This window comes from Equus asinus, chromosome 8 (assembly GCF_041296235.1).
Source record: "Equus asinus isolate D_3611 breed Donkey chromosome 8, EquAss-T2T_v2, whole genome shotgun sequence".
In the NCBI taxonomy this organism is placed as follows: domain Eukaryota; kingdom Metazoa; phylum Chordata; class Mammalia; order Perissodactyla; family Equidae; genus Equus; species Equus asinus.
Genome location: NC_091797.1, coordinates 91,870,441 through 91,888,350, shown reverse-complemented (window position 1 = coordinate 91,888,350; position 17,910 = coordinate 91,870,441).

The window sequence follows — 17,910 nt, the reverse complement described above, 5'->3', positions numbered from 1 at the left end:
ACACACACACACAGATGCCAGATGCCGAAAGAGACCCTTGAGACTCTCTGGGGAGTCAGTGTAGACTCCCCTCCCAGATCTGAACCACCCTCAGGCAGTTATCTCAACCCCCACTACATTTCCAGTTTACACTGGCTTCCCTGTGGGGTCCCCAGGATAGGGACAGACAGGACCCCCCCCCCCCCAAGAAAAGACCTCTGCCAGTTCTTTTCTCTTTGCCCTCTGCCTCATTCCCAGACCCCTGGTTCTAAGCAGACCCTCAGAGTTGGGGAGTGATGGTGCTGTCCCTTTAACCACGTTTTACTGGAAGGAGAGTGCGCTGGGGAGGAGGCAGGAGGGGGAAGGGAGTTTCTGGTTGTGCATGGAGAGGCAGAACATGATGAAGCATTTTTCTCCCATTGAAAGATCCAGTCAGGCTCCAGTTTGCAGGGGGCAGAGAGGCTGGCTTGCAGTTGGTGCTGGGAGGATGGAGGTGAGTGTCTGGTCAGAGGCTTCTGAGAATGGCACTTGGGGGGCTTGAGCAGGGCCCCCATGCTTTCGCATGGCTCCCCATTTACTTGTCATTCTGCTTGGAATTTTGCCATTAGAGCCTTGTTCCTTTAGGTCTTTTCAGTCATCTGCATAATGCGGATACAGCCTCTGGGTGTGGGAAGGCTGACAAGCAGCTGACAGCAAGGGGAAGTGGTGGGATGGGCAGAAGGAAATAGGGGAGGGGGCCAAGATGGATTCTGTCAAGGCGAGGGGGCCACAACCATGGGATTACAGCTGCCTATGGATTCCAAGCAAGAAGTCCTAAGCATGCGTCCTGTGGCTGGAAAAATGAAATGAGGGTGGGAGCCCTGAGTTCAGTTCCCCAAAGGGCCCTTCAGGCTCACCTCTGGGAAGCTATCCCTGGCCCCCTTTACCCCTACATTTAGTTAATTGTCCCCTTCATGGTCCCCAGTGCTAATTTGCTGCATCGCTCTTACCACTCTGTGTTGTCATTGGGTGAATGAATGAATGAATAGATGAATAAATTCCATCAGTTCTCTAGCCAAACTTGTTGTCTAGAGGGGGCTAAAAATGATTCTTCCTTGAGTCCTTGAGTCTCAAATAATGTTCACCTCCCTCCCCTCACTTCTTACCATTTGGAAGTGAGTAGAACATCATATTCATTCATCCAGCCATCACATGTTTACTGAGTACCTGCTATGTGATAGGCGCACACAAGACACTGAGGTTCCAGAACCCCATAAGCCTCTAAAATTGTCTCCTCAAGTCCTTCCCAAATCCCAGCCCAGCATTTCCCAAGGCACCTTCTTGAGGATGATGACAAGTGTTCCTCCAAAAAGGAGAGTAAAAGAGGAGTTTCATGGCTAAAGGAGTTCAACAGGGCTCTTGGAGCCTAGACTTGGTGATGAGCATTGGGAATCTCCCAAAGGTGAGTTGAGTGTGCTGAGTTCCCCAAATTTGTTTGATCACAAGCCCTTCTTACCCCTGACTGTCTCCCATGGTGGCCCGCACTAAAGGACCCACTCAGAATTGAGCTCCAGGCTCTGTTCTCCCTGAGCTGCCATGTGGGCTCCTGTGGACCCCAAGGTTATTGCTCTTTAAGAACAGAGCTGAAGTGTGAAGGATAAAGCAGTACAGCTCTCTGTGAACATCAGCCAGGCATTGCTGTCACTCACTTCATTCATTCATTGTCTACAGGCTTATACCTTGTAGTGAGCACTGGGGACTCTGAAGAATGAGACCCTAGTGAGGGGGAATCCCCCCCTTGTGTACAGTAGAGAGAACTCAGCCACCACTTTTTCCTTGCTATGTCCTCAAACCTGGTTCGCTAGGCAAGGGTCATTGTCCCTGTTTAATAGATGAGTAAACTGAGGCCAGAGTGAGGAAGTGGGTTGCCTGAATTGACCCAGTGATAGAGCAGAGTTGAGTCCAGTGTTTCAAATCACCCAGGCCTAAGCTGGTGCTGGACACACGGGGTAGAAGCCCATTTCTCTGGCACAGTAAAGGGGCCCAGATGGCCTGAGGGTGGGGGAATGAGTGGCCCCCAGAGAGAGAACAGGCAGCTGGCTGGGGTTGGGGTCTGGCTTCCGACAGGTTGTCCAGCTGAGACCCCCAGTGACCTGTGACCCAGTATCAGCACATGGTTTATGTGGGGGCTCACTCCCAGCCAGGGCATCCTGCACCACTGTGTCACCTCTTTGGGGCACAGCACCTGGCCAGTGTTGTGGGGTGCATTTGCTAAACTTCTCATTCTCTTCCTACTTTATTTTTCTCCATACAACTTGACCTTTTCTAACATGGGAAATTCTGCTATCTTGTTTCCTCCCATAGCATGTAAGCTTCATGAAGGCAGGGATTTTTTGTCTGTTTTATTCACTGCTGATTTCCCGAACTCGTGGAACAATGGTTGGCATAGGGAAGGTGCTTAACAAGTGGTTGTCAAATGGCTGGTTGAGCAGCCCAGCCCGAGAGGCCGGTGATCGAGAGGCCGGTGATCGCGCGGACATTTCAGCACCAGACATCCGGACAGTTCCCTGCCCGCGGGGCCCTTGGAGGAGGCCCTGGCAGGGCGTCTGCGAAACGTGGGCTTGAGAGTGTGGCCCCGCCCTCAGGCTTGGAGCCTCGCAGCCTGAGCTGTGTGGTCACCTTTCCTGGGGCTCAAGCCCTCCCCACTCCATTGCCTGCAAACTACCCCGACTCCTAGTATTACCTTGTCCTTCTTGAGTTCAGCAATTATTTCTATGAATTAATTATTCTATTAATTATTAATTATCTCATTTCTACCAAGCGCTGGGCCTTTCTCTTTCTCCTTGCCTCTCTTCCCCTTTAGTGTTCATAGTGCCCCACATTCTCTGTCTCTCCCTCGCCCCCTCCTTTCTCCACTTCTTTCTCCTTCCCCTCGGTGCCTTCTCTCTCTGTTACATCCCTCCTTCCTCTTTCCCCACAATTTCTCTGTCCTCCTTATCCCTTCTGTCCTCCCATCTTCCCCCTCCCCCTCCATAGAGGTGTCCTATTTCTGCACAGCTTGATTTATAGTAAAGAGGAGGCAGCCTCCCTCCCCTACTCCCTTTATGAAGCAGACCGCACAAACTGAACTACGTGCGGTTTTGCATAAGCCTCCCCTTCCTAGGGTCCACCCACAGTCTTAACCACCAGGGGACCAGCCCGCAGCAATGAAAGGCTGCAGCAGGCCTTCCTGCCCGCCCACCCGTCTGCCGCCCTGGGACGGGTGGGAGTCTGAATAATGCGGCAAAGGTCAGGAACTGGTGGGTGGATTTACAGATCCGCCCCATCTCCCCAGCTCCAGTTCCCTTTGTGGGCAAATATGGATGAATGATTCTTGGGTTCCTGAGACTGGGAGTGAGACAGTCCATTCGTCTTTCCTAAGGGACCAGCTCTAACAACTGGATGGGGTTTGCTGAGTTCCACATGCTCTAGGGCTGTCATACTCTTGTTAGCTAGAACAAGAGACTAAGTGGCAGTAGGAATGAAGGCTCTCATCTAAGGAGGGATGGAGGTGCCTCTGCTTTTATGCCTGGCCTCTGTCATCTCTGCAATCATATGAAGTGGATCCTGTTACTATCGCCACTTCACGGTTTGGAAATGAAAGCCCAGAGAGGTGGGGTTATTTGCCCCAGGTTACACAGCTAGCAAGTGGTGGAGCTGGAATTCGAACCCAGGTCTAATGGGCTGTGCAGCAGGTATGCTTAACTACAAAACTGTTCTGCCACCTCTCACGTTCACAGGAAGGCGCAGCTGGGTTCCCATAGGACCACTGCTTTAGAACTGGACCCAGCGCTTTCCTGCTTCCGTCAGAGCTGCAGGAGCTCTGGGGGTTCCTTCTGGCACCTTGGTGGAAGCAAGGGGGGTTGAGAACTGGTACTGTCTTGGGGCAAGAGGCTTCCCAGGCAGTAAGTTGAAACGACGTCTGACTCAGCTTTCTGGACAGCCCATCCTGAGGAGACAGATAAGTAGAAAGCAGTCATGGAACCATGATTGGGGTTCACAGTATTGATCTTGAGTCATCAAGAAAACAATTTTAGCAGCCTCCCTGTGGTGAGCACCTGCCTTCTGTGTGCTGGCCCCTGATGTACGTGGTGTCCGCAACAACTCCGCTAAGTCTGCAGGGTCATCCTCCCATATGGAGCAGGACATCTGGGTCAGAAAAAGAAAGTGATCTGCCAAGGTCACAGAGCAAGGTGGTGGAGAGGCTGTGGCTCACACCTAGGCCTCCTGCACTTCCCAGTATCCACAACGGCTCTCTGAAAAAGAGATTTCAGTGATGCTTCATTCTTTAATCAAGAAGAGAAGGCAGCCCATAGTACATTTTAGAAAGATTCTATGCCAATGAACTTAAATGGGGGTGTTGGGGCTTGTGGAGAGAACTGTCCATTGGATAAAAGTTCATTCCTGATGGTCAGTGTTGGCAGGTAAATGAGTCATTACTGGGCTTTAAAAGAGGCCCCCGCAAGTGGGTACAGCCCCCGGCTTGGTGGACATGAAGCTTGCCTTGCTCGGGGACAGCAGCACTCTGGCCTGTCCCTCTGCAGTCAGGCTGTACAAGGATATACAGGGCCTGGCGGCAGCCCGGCACCACACAAAAGCAGCAAACATCAGCAGGGGGGAAGACATGCCAGGAAAGTTTCTGAAACCTCTTCCTCGGCCCTGAGCCAGGCGCCAGCCATGGACAGAAGACTGCAAGAGCCCAGAGCGGACCTGGACCGGGGATTCGGTCACACACACTGGTAAAAGCTCTGCTGGGTGCCTGAACTGCCTTCTGGCTTCTGGGGAGGTTGGTGGTGGAGGAAGGAGGAGACAGCTGACCTTGAGGCCTTTGCTGGAATTTGTGTCTGCCTTAGGGGGAATTAGTGGAGATAAAGTACTTTTCCTTAAAATTTTTTAAATAATTCTGCCTCAGTGTCGGTCACCAATGCAAATTCCTGGGCCCACCCAGATCCTCAGTCAGAATGTCTGGTGGAGGCTCTTGGGGATGTGCATTCTGAGCGAGTGTCCCTGGAGCAGAACTGCCTCTGGATCTGTCCTCAACCCAGCTTCCAAGTTCACTGCTTGAGCTCTTGCTGTTAAGTCTTTTATACACATTGTCTCATTTAGGTGTTACGCACACTCTAAGGAGCTTTGGTGAGCAAACTGAGGCCTGGAGAGGTCAAATCACTTGCCAAGCACGCAACCAGGATTCAAATCTAGAACTCCACCCCATGCCACCTCCCTGTCTGCTCACAGCTGGACCTCTCCAGGGAATGCCTTCCTCCACCTTCATGTCATCTCCTCCCTGGTGCCTTGTGCCCTGCTCATTACCTAAGTGCGTGTCCTGGGGCCTAGGTGATGACATGTGCTGGAGTCCCCGGTGCCTGTGCCTTCTGGTCCTTCCTAGCCCATCAGTTCCTGGGTGCAGGGATGTATGCAGTGGGTAAACAAATGGTGGGGACGTAAACACTGGAGGCACAAGCAGGACTCAAGAATGTTCCCTGGTGGTGGCTTTGGAGGGGGCAGGGCTGGACGGAATGGACAGAGAGAGCTGGTATGCCCTGCCCTACCCACATCCCTCTCTGCTGAAATCTCTCATACCTTCCAGGCCCACCTCCATGAAATTCTTTTTTTTTTTTTTTTGAGGAAGATTAGCCCTGAGCTAACTACTGCCAGTCCTCCTCTTTTTTGCTGAGGAAGCCTGGCCCTGAGCTAACATCCGTGCCCATCTTCCTCTACTTTATATGTAGGATGCCTACCACAGCATGGTGTGCCAAGTGGTGCCATGTTCGCACTCGGGATTCGAACCAGCGAACCCCAGGCCGCTGAGAAACAGAACGTGCGAACTTAACCGCTGTGCCACCGGGCCGGCCCCAACCATGAAATTCTTGATTGTGCCATATTCTCTTGCACCCCAAGCTTGTCTGAAATCCTTTCCCCCACCTCAGTATTCACTCCCCCCTCCCCTTCACCTAACTCCTCGTTATTTTCAGCTATTCCACGTTACCTCCTCCTTCAGGGAGCTTTCTCTAACCCGCAAGGTTTTGATAGCTGCTTCGTTTGGGCTCCCACAGTCTCCTGCCTTTCCCTGATTCTAGCCCTAACACTGTATTCTAAAGGGCAATTTATTTGTCTCCTAACTGGACTTGAGCTCCACAAGGGCAAGAGCCATCTCTTATTCAACATGGTTTGTTGTTTGTTGAATGAATAAAAGGCAATTCGTGGTAACTTCCTATAGACTCTACCCCACCTTATACATCTAATTATAAGCCATCTTGGACCCATTTCACAAGCCAGAGTCCAAGGAAGCCAGGCTAGAGGGCCACAGAGGCCATCAATTGTTCAGGTGAGGAAACTGAGGCCCAAGTGGTCAGTGGCAGGTCTGACTCCCAGCCAGAGCTTTCACTGCAGCTCGCAGCTGCCTTGCTTCTGGTTCTGCAGCTGGAGCTCCTTAAGGGCAGGAACCCAGACTTGGACATTATTTCCTGGCTTGGTGGCATGCTTTGCCCATTGTCAAAATCACTGCCTTTTACTGGGTGCTTACAAGGTGCCAGCCCCTTTCTATGTATTTTTCCCACAGCTTGCAATTCTCACAATATACACAGGGAAAGAAGGTACAATTATCCCCATTTATAGATGAACAAACAGGGAAGTTAAGTAACTTGCATATTTATCAATGTGTGTTCTAATTCCTTTCACAAACTTATCAAGTGCATATTTATCAACGTGTCTTCTAATTCCTTTCACAAACTTATCCGGGTCCCTTTGGAGCCTCACGAGACTTGTCATCAAACTCATTAGAGGAAAAAACCGAGGCTCCAGGACTACAGAACCTGTTTCTGCGCCACTGAATACTAGGTTGGCTCTCTGGTTTCACAGAATCGCGCCGGCAACACCGCCCTCTGCAGGCGGCGGCGGGAACGCCTGCGTCACGGTCGGCCCCGCCCCTCGGCGTCGGAAACGCCCGAGCGCTCCCTCCAGCCTCCGAAGATTGTCGAGGGCTCATCCCAAGGCCCGGGCCGGGAGAAGCAGGGCGCGCCGCCTTCACCCCGGACCCCACTTCCCGGCAGCCTTCGTCGCCGCGGCGTCGGGTCAGAGGCGTCCCCGGGGGCTGCAGGGAGGTCTCAAACGGAGGGGGCGGGGCTCTGGGGGCGGGGCTCCTGGGGAAGAGGCTCTTCCCTGGGGGACCGTCAAGCCATGGGCCTGTCTCCCAGCCTGTGCGTCTGTGGGCAGCAACCTCTCCCTCCCCAGACCTCAGTTTCTGCACCTGTAAAATGGGGGCTCTTCCGGGACACTTCCACAACTGCAAAAATCGGGATTTCCTCCAGCATATTCGGAATTCCCGTTCCCAGGCAGGCACTGAGAAATCAGAATTGGGTCCGACTACCCTGTGTGGACAGGGTTCTGGGATCTTCTTCCCTTGCTGCGTTAGCACTCCTGAGACTGGAGGTTGGGGACCAGCCCCTTCCTGGTGAACCAGGCGTCCTGCAGCCTGGGATGTGACAGATGTCAGATATGGCAGTGAAAGTAACAAGTAAGAGTGGCAGCTCAGATTTATTGAGCACTTAACTGTGTGCCTGGCTTTGCCTGAAGCATTGTTTCCACCTCACCACAGCCCTGCCTGGTAGGTACTGTTCTTGCCATCCTCAGTTTATTGATGAGGCATTTGAGGCCCAGAGTCACAGAGTAGTAACTAGTCCAAGGTCACCCAGCTAACAAGTGGCTGGAGCAACGGTCCACAGTCTTACCCACTATGCTGTGCTGAGAAACGTTTGACCTGGACAGCAGAATGGCAGAGAGGAAAAATGACAAGGGCCTAGCAATATTAATAATAAATACTGTGAACTGAGCACTTAATATGTATTGGGTGCTGGCCTAAGGGCCAGTGTGATTTATACCACTAACAGTGACCTTATAGTATAGGTTTTATTACTTCATTTCACAGGTAAGGCTCAGAGAGTTCACCTTATATGTTTCAGGTCACACTGCTAGTAAAAAACTGGAACTTTTGAGTTCATGAGTGGTACACTCTGCCTGCCTGTATATCACTCTTAGCAAGATCCCTCTCTTCTCTGAGTCTCAGTTTCCCCTTCTGTAAATGGAAGGCTTGGACTGGAAGGCCCTAGGTGTGGTTTCCTGAGCTCACATTCTTTGATTTTAGGGAGCATTGACATGATGTCCAGAGTTCCTGGGTTTGTTCCTAGTTGTCTGTGACTTGGGAACACCTTGGGCAAGTCCCCTGCATCTCTGGGCCTCAGCTACCCCTTTCGTAAAATGTGGAGACTAGACAATCCCAATCACCAGGGCACCTTCGGGCTTCAATATTTCGTGACTGCAGATGAAGGGACAAGCTGAGGTTCAGCAACCTGTGCATCCTCTGGGGATTTCTCATGAAGGTGAATGTGCCACCTCACTCACGATGTTCCTGGCGCTAGGCTTCCAAGGACAGACGCCTTACACGAGTGAAGGGGAGCAGCCGCCCCCAGTAACTGCTGGGAGAGGCTCACTCTCCTATTGGTTGAGAGCCCACCGCTGAGATCAGACCAACCCAAGGCTGAATGCCAGCACTCTGACTTCCTAGCGGGGCAAGCGACCTCGCCTTTCTGTGCCTCAGTTTCTGTATCTGTAAAATGGGGTGCTTATAGTACCAGCTTCCTTTGCAATTTGGCGGAAAAACATATGCAAAAGCCTAACACCATTTCCAGCCTAGAAAACCCTCAATGGTTATTGATTGTATCTGCAGCACCATGCTGGGCACTGGGAGAGTTCTTGAGACTTGGACCCTTCCCACCCTCTGCCTCCTGGGACCAAGATGGTGTGAGGGGCAAAGGAGGAGAAGCAGTGTCCTGCTGAGTCAGTGGGGGACCCAGACGTGGAATGCAGGCAGCTCCTGCCCCTGAGGCTGCTGGCGCAGGCTGCCAGGCCTGATGGTGGCTGAAGCAGCATTAACGGGCATTCCAGCACGTCCCTGGCTGGCGGCAGCCCCTGGGGGAGGGCAGCGGCCGTGTGAGGACGGAGGCGGCGGCGGAGGAATGGTGTCTGGACTGCCGCATTGTGTGCCAGGGGCTACAGCTCGGTGCAGGCCTGTGGTTCAGAATGAGACAGCTGAAGTGCATCCTGTGCTTCAGGCTTTTAGGAAGTGTAGTCACATCTGTTTTGTCCCCAGGACAGGGCTGTGTGGCATGGGACAGGGTTTTCCACCTGCAGTACAGAGACTCTACTCCTGGGGAACTGTGGGTGAGCCGCAGGGGGCCAGGAGCCCTCAAAACTGTGTGCAGGATGGTGAGGCTGATTCTCCAAGAGACATAAGACCCCACAATGTCAAAGAGTTCTAGATTTAGGAGTCAGAAGAACTGGTGTAAGACCCTGTGATGCTGGCAAATGGCATCGTGTGACTCTGTACAGATGGCTGCACCAGGCGCCCCCACCCCTCAAACCTCATTCCTCCCTCCCTTCCTTCCTTTCTTTCATCATCCATTCAACAAACATTTTCTGAGCACTCTTCCAGGCCCAGGCCTGCGCTGGGAATACAGCTGTGAAGACAACAGGAATCCCAGCTCCCCTCATCATCAACATGTAAGGAGCCAGGTTTATAAGGGCTGATAAAGGGGCAAGTCCAGAGGCTGTGGGAGCCACGGATTGGAGCTCCTGACGCAGCGTGTGGTGGGGGGCAAGTTGGGGGATCAGCAGGTGAGTCCTGGCTCAGTGCTTGTGGCCTTGGGCACATCGTTAGCCTGGTCCAGCCTCAGTTTCCCCCCTCTTTCCCATGGCTCTGATGGCACCACTTTCAGCCTGGGGTGAGGGTGGAGGAGATAAAGCCTTCCTATTCGAAATAGGCCAGGGGAAGAGCACTGGTTTGAGAGTTAGGGATCCGGCCCTGGTCCTCACTCTGCCAATTCTCACTGGGTGACCCCAGACACCTCCACAGGGCCTCAGTTTCCCACTCACACAGAGAGGGAGCCAGGCTGCCTGGTCTTCTATGGGCAGATGGACACGGGCAGTAGAAAAGAGGTGGCGTGTCTGAGGCCTGAAGGATTGAGAGCAGGAGTCAGGAGAGAACTGGGTAGGGTCGCTGGGCCTGGGGTTTCCCCAGCAGAACCCCTGGGTATGATGGAGGAAGTTGGGGGCAGGGCCCTGGGTTCAGGTAGAAAGGAGGGGAGGAGTGGAGTAGGCAGTGAGCGCCAAGGGTCACTAACTGGTGGAGTTAATGACAAAGAGCAGGACCTCTGGGGTCAGGCAGGCCCAAGCTTCAGTCCTGCCCATCATTGCTTCGGTAAGGTTTCCACCTGTCCAAGCCTGAGATACTTCCGTGTGGGAAATGGGGGTAAGAAGAACACCCCATTCAAAAGGTTGTTATGGGTGCTGGCCACGTGGCACAGCAGTGAAGTTTGCACGTTCCGCTTCTCGGCGGCCCAGGGTTCACCGATTCAGATCCTGGGTGCGGACATGGCACCGCTTGGCAAGCCATGCTGTGGCAGGCGTCCCACATATAAAGTGGAAGAAGATGGGCATGGATGTTAGCTCAGGGCCAGGGCCAGTCTTCCTCAGCAAAAAGAGTAGGATTGGCAGCAGATGTTAGCTCAGGGCTAATCTTCCTCAAAAGAAAAAAAAAAGGTTGTTGGGTATTATATGACACTATTATATAAAATATCCTGAATGGGCAAATCTATACAGAAAAAAGTGAATAAGAGGTTGCCTAGAGCTGGGGGGATGAGAGAATTGAGGGATAATAGTTAAAGAGTACAGGGACTCATTTTAGGGAGATGACGATGTCCTAAAATTGATTGTGGTGGTGATTGCACAGCTCTAAATCTTCTAGAAACCATTGGATCATATACTTTAAATGGTTAAATTGTCTGGTCCGTGAGTTAGATCTCAATAAACCTGTCACAAAAACGAAAGGTTGGTGGGAGGATGCCACGTGCCTGGCACATCGTAAAGGCTCCCTAAAGGTTAGCCATCACCGGCACCATTTATTCCTGGTGGCAAGTCCCGGCCTTCCCCCAGCAAGGGTTGATGGGCTTCTGGAGGCGGGGAAGGTGCCTGGCCCACCCCTGGCTGGCTGGGGGCCCTAAGCAAGGCACATAAGCTCCCTCAGCCTCAGTTTTCTCATCTGTGAAATGGAGGTGACTTTCCAAGCCTTGGCTGCTTCCTGAGATACTGTGATACTCAGATCAGAGCATGGGTTTTGCGAGATTCAGATGCGAGGTGGAATGTGTCTCCACTTACATGGAGGGGGGGAGGGATTCGGTGTTCCCCTCTCTGCCCCCAGGGGGGCTGCCTTCCTGCCTCCACTCATCTTGTGCACTGCGTGCAGGTTGTGAAAGGCACTGGGCAGGGGATACAGCGGGGACCGCGACAGACAGAGTCCTACCCGCCTGAGCTCGGAGCCCAGGAGGAGGGACACGCAGGGGTCTCTGGGGCTAGGATGGAGCAAGCCAGCTGTGCGGGCTGTCTTGTCATTCTGGGCCTCAGTTGCATCATCTGTAACATGGGGGAAAATAGTGCCTCCGAGGCTCGCAGTGACCGGCCCAGCATCTACACTGAATATGCAGAACTGCTATTGTCCTTGCTGCTGTTGTTAATATCATGATCATCATCCATCAAGTGCCTTTTGTCACCTCAGCTATCTTGTCACACAGTGAATTGTGTCAGGGCTGTGTCTCCCCTGTCCCCACCCCAAACCATCGACTCCCCAGGGCAGGGCCTGGATGCCCCCTCCTGGCACTGCTTCTTTCAGACCCAGCCCCAGGGCCCCTTCCTGCCCCCTTTCTCCAGGCCCAGCCACTGAAGGCATGAGCCCCTGGGTCCGCAGGCCTGACCCAGCAGGGAGCTGAAGCCCCCCTCCTGCCCTCTCCTTCCGCCCAGCTGCAGGGTAAGGTTACCAGGCCACACCCCAGCGGGCCTTTCTGGACGTTCTGCTCTCACTGCGGCTGGAGCTGGAGCGGGCTGGGCCCAACTCAGCATCTCCTCCCACATTCCTTCCTCTGCAGAGCTGCAGCCAGGCTGGGGACTCAGCCAGCCCTGCAGCAGCCTCCGCAGCATCCCCGTTGCCACGGTGGGCAGAGGGGGTCCTGTTTCCTCTCCTGGGCACTAGTGCCCACTCCAGACCTGCAGCCACAGTGGCTGATTTACGGCTCCCTCAGAGCTCTCTCCAGCAAAACTGCTTGCAAACCACTCCTTCTTGCCCCTTTTTCTCTGGTTCCCGTTTACAGACAGTCAGGTTGTCTCAGGCCGCAACCTGCCAGGCTCCCTGGGCGCCCAAGATAATGGGGAGGTTGTGCATTGGGAAGAAGGACAGAGTCCCATTCCAGCCCTGCTATGGATGGGCTGGGCAGCCTCAGTTTCCCCATTGGTACAGAGAATGATCTTGAAAGTGTCATCACTGACATCCATGCTTTTGATTTCCCTTCGCTTCTCCCTAACCCTGAGTCTCTTACCTTGGAACTGAGTCTCCTGTCTGAACAGGGATCTTGGCAACCAGGCCAGGCAAGAAGGAGCCCACTAGGACAGGGTGGGTGATGGGGTGACAGAGAAGCCCACCTGTGGAGCCCCATGGCCTTGGGCAGGTGGATAGGTGTCCCCTTTCCACCCTGGGCCAGTCATCACCTCCCTGAGCCTCAGTTTCCTTGTCCGTAAAATCGGGACAGTCAGACCTGAGTTGTTGGAGGTGGATCTCTGTGCCGGATGCAACACTAGTAGGTGACAGTAAACAAGAGTCGCCTTCCCCTTTGAGGCCCAGCCCCCTGAACCTGAGGCTGTCGCGTCCAGGCCCCTGCAGACTGTACAGAGATGGGGGATGGACTGACCCGGGCATTTTGTGGCCAAGGGGATTCCCAGGTGGGGAGGGAGGGATGGACATCACTGTGCCCCTAGGTAATCTGTGTGACCCCAGCTCAGTGATGAGCAGGAAGTGGGGAGGCCAGAGCAGGCCCCAACTTGGGGGGTCGGCAAGGGGGGTGTGGGGCTCTCCAAGAGCCTGGCGGCCAGTTTGCTCTTTTATTCATCCACACAGCAACTATTTAGTCAGCATCCTCTCCTTGAAGGCTGTGGCACGCCTGGGCCTGCAGACGATGGCAGAACAGGGATGTGTGCCAGCCCCTGTTCTCAGCACCTTACATGAATTAACTCACTTTTATCGTCACAACAGTATGAAGCAAGCACTGTTCGCCTCATTTGGCACAGAGAGGATAAGGAACTTGCCCAAAGTCACACAGCTGATAAGTGGTAGAACTGGGGTCTGAAACCAGGCAGTCCTGTGAGGTCTGTGATAAAAGCCTTCCACAGCTTCCCACTGCCCTCAACACCAAGCCTCCTTCCTGCTTGTTCTAGAACAACCCATTGGGTTTTACATCTCCAGTCTTTGCTGTTACTACTTCCCCTGCCTGGAGTACCTTTTCTTTAAGATGCTCTGAGCTTTTTTTTGGTGGGGAAGATTGGCCCTGAGCTAACATCTGTTGTCAATCTTCTTCTTCCTTTTTTTTTTCCTCCCCAGAGCCCCAGTACATAGTTGTATATCCAGTAGTAAGTCCTTCTAGTTCTTCTATATGGGACGCCACAACAGCATGGCCTGGCAAACGGTGCTAGGTCAGCACCCAGGATCTGAACTGGTGAACCCCAGGCCACTGAAGTGGAGCCCATGAACTGAACCACTACACCACCGGGCCAGCCCCAGGAATGCCTTTTCTGACTCCCATTCTCCTCTGACTGACCAGCCCCTGGTCATCCTTCAATGTGCATTTGCAGCAATGCCTCCTCCAGGAAGGCTCCCTTGGTGCCCTCCCCACCCCGGGCAGGGTTAGGCTCCTCTGCTGGCTTCTCTCAGCTCTGTCTCCCCCGTCTATCACTGATCTCTCTTGTTGTAAGCATCTGTTCACGTATCTGCCTCCCCCACCAGACTGTGTGTGAGCCCCTTGCCCTCACCTCGGCACCCTCTGTGCCAGGCATCATTTGTGGTTCAGAGGTCACTGGGAAACGTTAAATGACTCCATTTGTTTGTTAATAATCTTGTGGATAGTGGGAAAGTTCTAGTGTGTCTGTTTCAGAGGAAGAAACCAAGGCACAGAGAGGTGACACAATCTACCCAAGTCATAGAGCCAGTGGTAACAGAGCTGGCATTTGCTGGAATGGCCTCCATCTGGAGGATGAGATCCTAGAAGGTGACAGGGGACTGTGGCAGTATCCCTTGCCTGTGGTCTGTCAGGCAGATGGCCAATAATAATAATACTAGTAGCAATCCCATTTTAGGGCTTCTTACTGTATGTCAGGCACCATGCTAAGCACTTTGCATGCATGCTTTCATTTATGCCTTACCCTTGCCCTGCGAAGTAAGTGCTATGATTAACCCTATTTTATAGCTGGGGAAATAGAGGCTCAGAGAGGTTAAGTGATGTGCTCAAGGTCACACAGCAATTATTTACCAGTCCAGGATTCAAAATACTTAAATTATTTATTAATGGTTCAAAAGTCCAAAGGCTTGAAGGGTAGACAGTGAAAAGTCTCCCTTCCCCGCCTCTGTCCCCATCCACCCAGGTCTTCCCCTGGAGGCAACCAGGGTGATTCTCAAGCATCCTTCAGCGCAGGTTTGTGTGTTCACAGACAAACCTGGATGTGTGTTATTCAGAGCCAGGTTTAAACCCAGGCCTGTGAGATGCTCCGTCACCCACGGAGGCTCAGGGCTTGACACAGAGTGCCCACCTTGTCCTGGCAGAAATGAGGGGCCACCAAAAGCCTCCTTCCCCCCCTCCCCCCCACGGGCCGCCCTCCCCACTGCCATTGTGCCTCCCCAGCAGTTGGCTGAGTTGCCTGCCTGGCTCTACTCCCCGGGCTGCAGCAGAACCTGGGCACTGGTCCAGGGACCTGCCAGGCGATGGGGAACGGCTGCGGCAGGCCAGGGGGGACCCCTTCAGCCCACTGCAGGACCCATTTTATTACCCCTCATGGAGCCTAGTGAGGGGAGAGGCCCCTGCGAAGGCAGGGAAGTCAGAGTGAGCCCAGGGGCATGCCAGTGCAGGGCGGGCAGCAGACTTGAGTTTGAGTCTCCTCTCCACCCCTTCCTGCTCTGGAACCGGGTAGTCGCCTCCCTCAGGAGCTTGTTTTCTCAGGACACTCATGAAGATTAAGAGACCTAGTACCTGAAACTGCTCGGGGAATGAGGTTGGCCCTGGATAAGTGGTATTGGGTTGTTTTAGTTACGGAGGCCTCTGCTCTGAGCTTTTCCAAACTCCCATCTGACCCCTGAAAAGCAGGGAGGCAAGACCCGCAGAACCCTCCTTTCCTTCCCACGTGCGGAAGGAATGGAGTGTGAATAAACATTAGGTAGTGTGTTGTTGTTGTTGTTACCCTTATTTCGTGCCTAGTCCTGTATGTAGACCCCAAGGACCCCCACTCCCACCCCATCCCCCCCGGTGACACTCTGGGGGCGAGGCCAATGGCAGGAGTGTACCCTGATGGGAGCAAAGTGGCAGGGGATGTGTGCACGGGTTTGGAGAGTGGGAGAGGGAGGCTAGCAGGAAGCTGGGGTGGGTACATGACAGAGCACAGGGCTGGGAGTCAGCTGTCTTGGTCAGCAGCCTTGGCCTGCCTGAGCCCCAGTTTCCTCCTCTGGGAAATGGGGGTCATCTTCCCTCTCCCGTTATCCTCATGGGATTGGGGATGCTCGGACAGGGGAACACATGAGAGAGTATTTGCCACCTGCAAAGTGAAGGTCACAGGCTGATGTGGCCTGCAGACCAGCTTGGTTCAGCCCCGCAAAGGTATTACAAGGATTTCATTTGGAAATTGATAGCGGTCATGGTAGCACCACATTGTGAATGTAATTAATTCCACTGAACTGTACAAGTAAAAATGGTTAAAATGGTAAATGTTATGTTATATATATTTTACCACAATAAAAAAATGTGGGGGAAAAGAGGATTTGATTTAGTTGCCATATCATTCAGAAAAACGGAGCCTGCTTTAGCGGGGGCAATAGGGGCAATTTTGAAAGGCCAAACAAGAGGCATAGGGGGCTGGTTACCCAAACTCATGACTTGGAACCATAGAGGATAGGTTGTTTGGAGGGCTCTGGAGGCTTGGTGGAGACCCAGCCACACCACAGAGGGGAGGGGAAGTACCCTGGCCTCCTCCCACCCGCCAGTCTCCCTTCAGTGCTTCCCATTGGCTAAACCTAACCGGAGCCAGTTGGCAAAGGAGCTTGGGAAATGTAGTTCACAGGGGTCAGCCCCCGGGATGCCAAGCAGAGCAGAGGAAGGCCAGAGACTGGGTCTGAGATCACAGAGCAAATGATGAGTACAGTTGTCAACATGTAACAACGGGGTGATTTAGCATAAAAATCTGGATTCATAGCTTTTCCTGAAACACCCTTGGGCCCTCCGTCCTGGCGGTGACCCTGAAGACTGGGAAAGGAAGGGAAGATGGGGGCTGGGGGGTGGTGAGGCTTACCTCTTCCTAGTCACACTCGGGCACTGGCCTTGGGGGGCCCTCCTGAGGAGTCCTGAGAAGCTGCAGTGTCCCCAGTGATCTGACCAGCACTTCGCGAGGTGTGAGGGGACCCCGGGTCCTCTGGAGCAAGGATCAGAGGAAGAGAAGCCATGAAGACCCTCAGCTGAATGGACGGAGCAGGCAGAGCCGGGGGGGCTGTGGGGTGTGGGGCAGGCTTGGCTCCTAGAAAGAGCGCGTTAGGTGTCTGGGACTGTGGGAACCTTCCTCTCGTAGCTCTTGGAGACTGGTCCTGTAGGCATTTTGGGTTTTGTTTTTTGTTTTTGTTTTCTTTCTGAGGCTGTCAGGCCCTGTGTTCAGACCACATCTTCCAGGACAGCCCAACATGTCAACTTATGGCAAAGCTATCCTGGAGGAAGAAGTTGTGGCCTGGGGCTTTCCTCTGAAAATCCCTAAGGGGGATATGGAAACACCCAGGAGGGGTCTCAGACCTGCCCAAAGCCCCATATGGACTTTGAGGAGAACTGTGCTCAGGCCATGGGCCTCTTGGCTCCCTGGAAGCTGAAAGCCTGGCCCTGGAGTCAGGCAGACTGGCTGTAGCTCAGTGACCTGGGACAAGCCCCTTCACCTCTCACTAGGAGGGATGCCAGCACCCCCACAGGATGCAGGGAGGGGTGGAGGGGCTTATGCTTGTCAGGAGCCCGCACAGCACCTGGGAGCTGGGTTGTCATGGTTACCAAGGGGCCAGTCCCAGGGCTGCTGTGATGCTCTGGGCTGCCCTCTGACCCCAAGACGGGGAGAACTCCACGGGTTCCCTCCTCTGCTCTTCTTGCTCCCTCCCAGGCCACACAGCCAGCAGGAATTTGTCCTTTGCAGGGATGTGCAGGGAGAGAGTCTCCTTTTTTGATGAAGCAGCGATGAGGTGATGTCTGGGTTTTTTATATCCCCATTGCTGAACTGGTGCCAGACACAAGAGGCCAGGCCAGATTCCATTAGCCACATTTGTCCTCTGGGCTCCTGGTCCTATAGGGACCTTCCGGGGGTCCAGCATGAGACCCAACAGCTGGGAAGAAGTTGACTGGGGCCAATGAAAGCAGTTCCAAGACCTAGGAGCTCCACTGGGGACCCAGGAAGGGTCCTTGAGAGCCTGCCTAATTCTAGAGTCTTTTCTCTAAAAAAAAAAAAATTATTTTTTTTCTTCTTACCAGAATAAGACACCCTTTGAGGTGTAGGAATTACTACTAACCCCATTTGGGAGGATAAACTGAGGCCTAGATAGGTTAATTACCTTACCCATAAGAGTCCAGTTGTAAGTGTCAAGTCATAGACTTTTTTTCCTTTTTGAAGATTAGCCCTTAGCTAACATCTGCTGCCAATCCTCCTTTTTTTTGCTGAGGAAGACTGGCCCTGAGCTAACATCCATGCCCATCTTCCTCCACTTTATATGTGGGACGCCTACCACAGCATGGCTTGCCAAGCGGTGCATGGGTCTGC